The sequence below is a fragment of the Macaca nemestrina genome, chromosome 17, assembly GCF_043159975.1.
Source record: "Macaca nemestrina isolate mMacNem1 chromosome 17, mMacNem.hap1, whole genome shotgun sequence".
NCBI classification, from domain to species: domain Eukaryota; kingdom Metazoa; phylum Chordata; class Mammalia; order Primates; family Cercopithecidae; genus Macaca; species Macaca nemestrina.
The window spans coordinates 88807648-88815328 of NC_092141.1; positions in this window are offsets into that span (position 1 = coordinate 88807648).

Genomic DNA, 7681 nt, shown 5'->3' on the forward strand with positions numbered 1-7681 from the left:
TGCAGGGGGTGGGGGCCGGCTCTCAGGGTTTATAACAGCTGGGTGGGTGTACAGGAAAATATTTTTCTCCTGCCGTGTTTGGCTTTTTCCTGGCATTCTTGCCCAGGGCGAAGAACTGTCGCGCGGGACAGCTCCACTGTGGAAGGAGAGGGGTCGCGAGGCTGGTGCGAGAAGCGCTGTAGGTGGCAGTCACCCGTCCACGCCGCACCGGCCACCTGCGCCGTCGGACCATCGGGAGGTCTGCAGCAACTTTGTCCCGGCCAGTCCCCTTGTCCGGGAAGGGGCTGAGCTTCCCGACACTCTACCCTCCCCCTTTTGAAAATCCCCTGGAAAATCTGTTTGCAATGGGTGTTTCCGCGGCGTCCAGGTCGGGGGTGTCGGGGGAGGCCGAGTGGCTGCTGCAGCCTCCCTGCTGCCAGGGGCGTCGGACTCCGCTTCGCTCACTACGCCCAGGCCCCTCGGGGGCCCATGCTGAGGACTTCGGGGCCACACAGCAGGACCCGCTGCCCCGACGACGTGTTTGCGCAGGACCCGGGCTGGACCAGCCGCGGAGCTGGGGAGGAAGGGCGGGGGGGGTCTGTACAGCGGATCTTTCCTGGAGCTGCTTGTGCGGCGGCAGGAAGCGTCTTCAGGCTCCCCAAGACTGCCGAAGGGGCTGCCCAAGCACTTCAGAAGCCCCAGGAGCCCGCGGCCGCCCCGGTTCCTGGCCTTTTTGCCTACAACTTTGAAAGTGAAATTCACAAGCACCAGCAATTGACTTCCTTTCCGTGGTTATTTATTTTGTCTTAGTGGATGGAGGGCAGATGGGGAGAGAGGCCCCTATCTAACTTGGGTGGCTGGTCCCTAGAGCACCCCTGCCAGCGGGTGTAGGGAGGAGCTCAGGTCCGCGGGAGAGCGAATGGGCGCCAGGAGGTGGGACAGAATCCTGGGAAGGTACAGTGGGCGTCCCTGGAAGCTCCCCTGATGCCCCAGAGAGCCCTTCCTGGGAAGCCTCCCATGGGGGTGCCCTTGCCATCCCACCCGGCTGTCTTGGCCCCTCCAAGGGAGCCGCAGGAGAGACTAGCCTTACACCTGGGATTCCCAGAGCCTTCTGCTGGGGCTTCTGCCGCCGACTTCGGACAACCAGAGACCCACAGGCCCCCAAGAAGGTCCGCTGACCTGCTCATTTGATACTGGCCCCTCCCAGACAGGGGCTCGTCGAGCCCCTGGTTCTGCTGCCAGACTGAAGCCTTCCAGATGCCACCGCAGTTTGGGCCCCTGGGGCCCTCAGGGGCCCCTGGAAAGGAGAGCTGCCACCTAGCTCAGCCACAGGCTCGCTCCTGGTGGGGACAATGTTGAAGGAGTGGACCCTGGAGAAGTCGGGAACCTTTTAACAGCCGTGGGCTGGAGGGTGGCTACTAAGTGTCCGGTCTGGTAAAGGGCATGACCTGCACCATCCCCGGGAAATAAACGACTTCTTAAAGGAATCCTCTCGCTGAGCCGGTGCTCTGGGCAAGGAGATTGCCACCGCCCGCCCACGGAACCCAGATTTGGGCTCTGCCTTGAAGGGGCCGCCTGTGGCTTCCTGGGTCGCTCCCCCGACTCAGAAAGCTCTCAAGTTGGTGTCGTTTTCCCGGCCCTCGGAGGTGGATTGCAGATCATCGAGAGGGGATTTACCAGTAACCACTACAAAATCTACCCGGACTTTAACAAGCACTCATTTCTCTCCCTTGTCCTTAGAAAAACTTCGCGCTGGCGTTGATCATATCGTACTTGTAGCGGCGGCTTAGGGGCAGCGGAACTGGTGGGGTTGTGCGTTCAGGGGGAGGCTGTGAGGCAGCCCTGCACTCCGCCCCTCCACCCTCCTGGAAGGGTGGTTTTCTTTCTAAGGGTGCCCCTCCAACCTCCGGGTCCCCACTCCAATGTTTCTGCTCTTTGTCACACCGCCCGTGAAAGGGCTGCTTTCATTTGGGCGGCGAAGCCTTCGACGCCCCCGAGTCCCACCCTAGCGTGCCGCGCGGCACTGCAGCCGGGGGTTCCTGCGGACTGGCCCGACAGGGTGCGCGGACCGGGACGCGGGGTCGGAGTTACCGCGACGCCAGGGCCCTTTGACAGGGCCCAGGCACCCCTTGGGGCCACACCGCCGCCCGCAGGGCCGCGCCTCCGCATTGCGGCACGCTGGGGTGGCAGGCGCCGAAGCGGGACCGCTATTTTCTACGACGTCCGTCCCTCCCAGCATCAAGGCAGCCACCTCAGGCCCGCCCGGAGAAGCCCATCCGGCCCCCAGCCCCCACTCAGTCGCGAGGCCCCGCCGGCCCGGAGATCTGCGCTCCCGGGATCCATATTTCAAATAATGATCTTTGGAACCGCTTCCACCGCCCGCCGCCGCCGCAGCCGCCGCGCTCACAACGGCCTCGGCGCACTGTGGTTTTATTTGGGTTTCGTTTGCTCAAGGTCGCCCCGAGGCTCTCTGGTGCCCCTGAGGTTCACCCCTTCACGCCCGCCCCTGCGTTTTCCTCTCGGGTGTCCCCGTCGCGCCCCCAAACCCAGCGGGGCCCACACACAGGGCAGATTTCTTTCTTCCTTTTTCCAACCAAGAGCTGCTGCAGCAAGCCAGGGAATGAAATAAAAATCGCTAGGCGGACCCCGAGGTGGTCGTCAGCCGAAGCGCAACTGCCCCCCTCCAACTCGCTCCCCTGCGCCCCTCCCCCTCGGCTACCCCCTCCCAGCTCCCAGCCTCGCGGCACGCTGAGGGTTAAGCACGCGCGCGAGGTGGGGGTATTTGGCTTGGGAGGGGGCGAGAAAAGGGGGCGCCGAGCGCCGCTGGCGGAGAAGCTGGGCTCGCTCTAGTTCCCTCTCCCCAACCCCGGAGCCGAGGGGCGGCCCGATCTGAAGGGCCCGGCGCGTCTCCGCCTCCCCGGCTGGCCTGCAGCCGGGCCTGGCCGCGGCCCGGAACCGCGAGGACGCTGCTTGGAGGCCGCGTCCTGCGTAGCCCGAGAGGGGGAGGGGGCGGAGGCTCCGGAGCCGCGGCCGCGCGTCGCCCGCCAGCCGATCGATCCCCAAAGGCGGGAGCGCGGTGAACCCCGCCGGACACCTGGGGGGCCCCGATGTCTCTGCAGGACTGAGGGGCGAACCGAGAGGGGCTCAGGGATCCTGAGGCTGTGGGATGGCGGCCGGGAGGGCCCAGCCAGACCGCGGCTTGGCCTGCACTGCAGGGCGGGTGGTAACACCTCGGGCACCCCCAAAATTCCATATTGTCTGCATGGGGCCCAGGCTTTGGACACTTCCGGAGCTGAGTCCGGTCGCAGTGCAACTTCATCCCTACCTGTCCAGCCCCCAACCCCACCCCCATCCCCGATGACGAGGTTGTGGGACGCGGTCACTCCTGTCCATCTGGTCGCTCCGCCTTCCTGAATCCTGGTAGAAATGTGCGGGTGTCCCCTCGACCCCACCTCCGGGAAGATACCCCAGGTGTGCCCTAGAAGTCCCCCTCCCCAGCTTCTTCCAGAAGGCCGTTTCCAGAAGTGGTCCCTGGGGATAGTCCATGAGGACCTCTCCCCGCCCCCCGGCCCCCCACCCCCAGGGATCGCCCTTGGCTCCTCGCCTGCCAGTCCGGAGTGCCCAGGAGGGGCCCAGGCAGGGGCGCAGAGGAGCTTGCACTCGCCACGCCCTCCCCTAGGGGGCGGGCTCCCCCGGGCCGGCCCGGCAGCCCCTCCGCGCCTCTCCCGCAGGGGGGAAGGAGGACGCGGGCAAAGCGGGGGTCTCGCTGCAATGAGAGATGGACGGAAAAGCCCCGCACACCCCGCCTCCTGCACACGCTGTCCCCTCCCCCTCCCCACGGCGGCCGGGCTGCTGCTTTCGCAGCCAGAAACAACCCGCTCCAGGGGACTTTGAACCTTGGGAGCCCCTGCGCCCTGAGCACGGAACAGGCCCCAGGGGTGCGGGCCATTGTCTCCGACGCGGGTCCCGTCCTCGGGGCCCTTCCACTCCCAGCGGGAAGTCCACACGAGCAGCACACACATATCTATTTATTTGAGAGTTTAAAAGGAAATCTGAGGTCCAGAGGATCACAGAGCCTCTTGTTCTGCTATCAAAGGGCCAATAAGAAGCAAACTGATATTACAGGGCAAATGTTTCCAGGCAGACCAGCCTGCTCCCCTTAGGAATGGGTGTCCCGGGAGGGGAAGAACCTGGAACCAAAGCCCCGCCAGGAACTGCTTCCCCTAAACTGAGGTTCACTGAAAAAAATGTTCGCTTGGCTGATAAATGCCGCCTCTTAACAGAACCCAGGCACTTCTGTGCTTTCCCTGGGTTGCTAATTGAGGACACTAAAGCCCTAAGAGATGCCTTAGGTCCGGGGAAGGGGCCCCAAGACCTAGACCTCTGGTGGAGACCATGGCCTTGAGAGGATGGGAGCTGGGTTGGAACACGAGATTATTTATCATCGCTGGATGAAGGTCCAGATAGAGCTCAGTATTTCCTCTTTTTCTGGGCTCAGACAGACACAGACTGGAAGGAATCCTGTGGGTGTGGCTGTGGGAGTGTTCGGTTGATAAACGGCATGTGTGGTGCAGGGGTGGAGCCAGCCCTGTGCTCTCCTGGGTGGGGCTTTTCTCCATCAGGCCCAGGAGGCTTTGTGCAGGGCCCATGAAAATGTTCTAATAAAAAAAACTGTTTATTTTAAAGATTGTGGTAAAATACATGTAACATAAAACGAACCATTTTACCCATTTTTCAGGCTCAATTCAGTGGCATATACACATTCATGTTGTAGTGGGACCATCACCACCGTCCATTGCTAGAACTTTTTCATCTTCCCAAACTGAAACTCTGTCTTCATTAAACACCAGTTCCCTCTCTTAGACCCTGGTAACCTCCATTCTACCTTCTGTCTCTATGAATTTGACTACTCTAGGGACCTCATATAAGTGGAATCACACAGAATTTGTCCATTGAGACTGGCTTGTTTCACTCAGCACAATGTTCTCAAGGTTCATCCATGCTGTAGCAGGAGTCAGAATTTCCATCCTTTTTCTTTTTCTTTTGTTTTCTTTTCTTTCTCTCTCTCTTTTTTTTTTTTTTTTTTTTTTTTTTTTTTTTTTTTTTTTGAGATAGAGTTTCGCTCTTGTTGCCCAGGCTGGAGTGCAATGGTGTGATCTCAGCTCACTGAACTCTCCGCCTCCTGGGTTCAAGCGATTCTCCTGCCTCAGCTTCTTGGGTAGCTGGGATTATAGGCATGTGCTACCACGCCCAGCTAATTTTGAATTTTTAGTAGAGACAGGGTTTCTCCATGTTGGTCAGGCTGGTCTTGAACTTCCAACCTCAGGTGATCCGCCCGCCTCGGCCTCCCAAAATGCTGGGATTACAGGCATGAGCCACCATGCCCGGCCCACCCATCCTTTTTCTTTAAGCCAATATCTCCAGGGAATTTCCATTCTTTTAAAGGCTGAATAATATTCCATTTTGTGTATATATAATTTATTTTAAAATCAGAAGAAACTAGCTGGGCGCAGTGGCTCATGCCTTTAATCCCAGCACGTTGGGACACCGAAGCCGGCTGATCGCTTGAGCTCATCCATGAGTTGAACTCATCTTTGAGTTCAATTTCAGGCAGGGCAACGTCAGGAGACCCTATCTCTAAACAAAATATGGAAATTAGCTGGGCATGGTGGTGCACACCTGTAGTCCCAGTTACTTTGGGAGGCTGAGGTGGAAGGATCTCTTGAGCCCAAGAGGTGGAGGTTGTAGGGAGCCGAAATCATGCCACTGATCTCCAACCTGGTGACAGGACAGGACCCTGTCTCAAAAAAACAGACTTTTATTTTGTTTTCTTTAAAATTTTTATTTATTTATTTTTGAGATGGAGTCTTGCTCTGTTGCCCAGGCTAGAGTGCAGTGGCATAATCTCTCCTCTCTGCAACCTCCCCCTCCTAGGTTCAAGCGATTCTCCTGCCTCAGCCTCCCAAGTAGCTGGGACTACAGGCATGTGCCACCACGCCCAGCTAATTTTTGTATTTTTAGTAGAGACAGGATTTCGCCATGTTGGCCAGGCTGGTCTTGAACTCCTGACCTCAGGTGATCTGCCTGTCTTGGCCTCCCAAAGTGCTAGGATTATAGGTGTGAGCCACTACGCCCAGCCAAAACCCAAAATATTTTAGTATATAATATTAATGTGTTCATTCCAACAAAGCTATAAAGTGTAATTCTACTTATTTTATTTGGGCACGGACTTTCATTCTTGTCACCCAGGCTGGAGTGCAATGGCGCAGTCTTGGCTCACTGCAACCTCTGCCTCCCAGGCTCAAGCAATTCTCCTACCTCAGCCTCCCAAGTAGCTGGGATTACAGGTGCTGGCTACCACACCCGGCTAATTTTTTTTTTTGTATTTTCAGTAGAGACAGGGTTTCGCCATGTTGGCCAGGCTGGTCTCCAACTCCTGACCTCAGGTGATTCCTACAGCCTCCCAAAGTGCTGGTACTACAGGTGTGAGCCACCGCGCCCAGCCTATAAAATGTGATTTTAAATAACTTTCTATGGAGGAAGGGGCCATAAAAGTGAGGGTGCAGTCCCGCTTCTGGGGGAAGTTTCGAGAATGGCACCTCTGAGGAGAACTCACGAGTCGGGACCACCAGCTTCCTGTGTGAATGCCTTCAGTGAAATCAACTGTTGGCCCTAGACTGATGGCCCTGGTGGTCCAGAGTCCACCTGCCCGGGTGCCCTGGCACACGAGGACAACCTTGGGCCACTTCTCCTCGCTATTGAATGCTGGCTTCTGTTTATTTGCTTAAACAAAAAGCATGTCAAAGTAACAGGGAAAAGGGGGAAGAAACACAAGCTTGCTTTTCTCTCGTGGTTTTATTCCCAGTTAATTCGTGGGGCTCTGAACCAGTTCTGGCACTATGGATTTCTCCCGGATGTCCGTCTGGCCTGTGTCAGGGAGTTGATTGCCCTGTGATTTGACAGTAATGATGATAATGGGGTGATTTTGTATTCTTTGACTCATTCACATCGGAAGGTTCAGAAATAGACCCATGTCCTCCACCCCCAACCCCTTGCTTGAAACTAGTGTTTTGATTGTAAGGAAATGGCAGGATCTCATGGAAGAAGAGCCACAGAGAAAGGATCCTTTTCTTTTTGAAGCTATTGGGGATGACTGCGGTTTTTATCTTTTTAGCCTGGAGACCAAGAACTAGTACCATAGAAGCCAGTAACTATTGCACAAAACCAGAGAAAATATTGCCACAGAAGCTATGTGGGAGAGAAGTCTTTCTCGGAATTTTGAAAAACAGCCACAGCTGTATGTACACGGAGCGATCTGAGGACAGCTCACTCCCACACTCTGCCGATGCCACTTTTTCATCTTTTTCTTGGTTACCCACGGGCAAAGATACATTCTCATTTGCACTAAGCCTGATTTCTGACTTCTTTCCCCAGATAGGCCCTGGCAGGCAGGCAGACAGACAGATGGGTGCAGACACAATGCTAGAGGCGTTAAGCAATTGGACCAAGGGCAACTTGGCCCCTGACAATTTCTCACTTGCTTCTCAGCCTGACCCAGGGGAGCCACATCTGTCTTCTGACGTGCACATCGCAGGAACTACCAAGTGCTCTGCTGTGGCACCTGTGTGTGTCCTGGAGGACAAGTCCCAGCCCTGGGGCAGCTCTGGTTTTCCAGAAAGGAAAGGTCGGTGTTGATGGACGC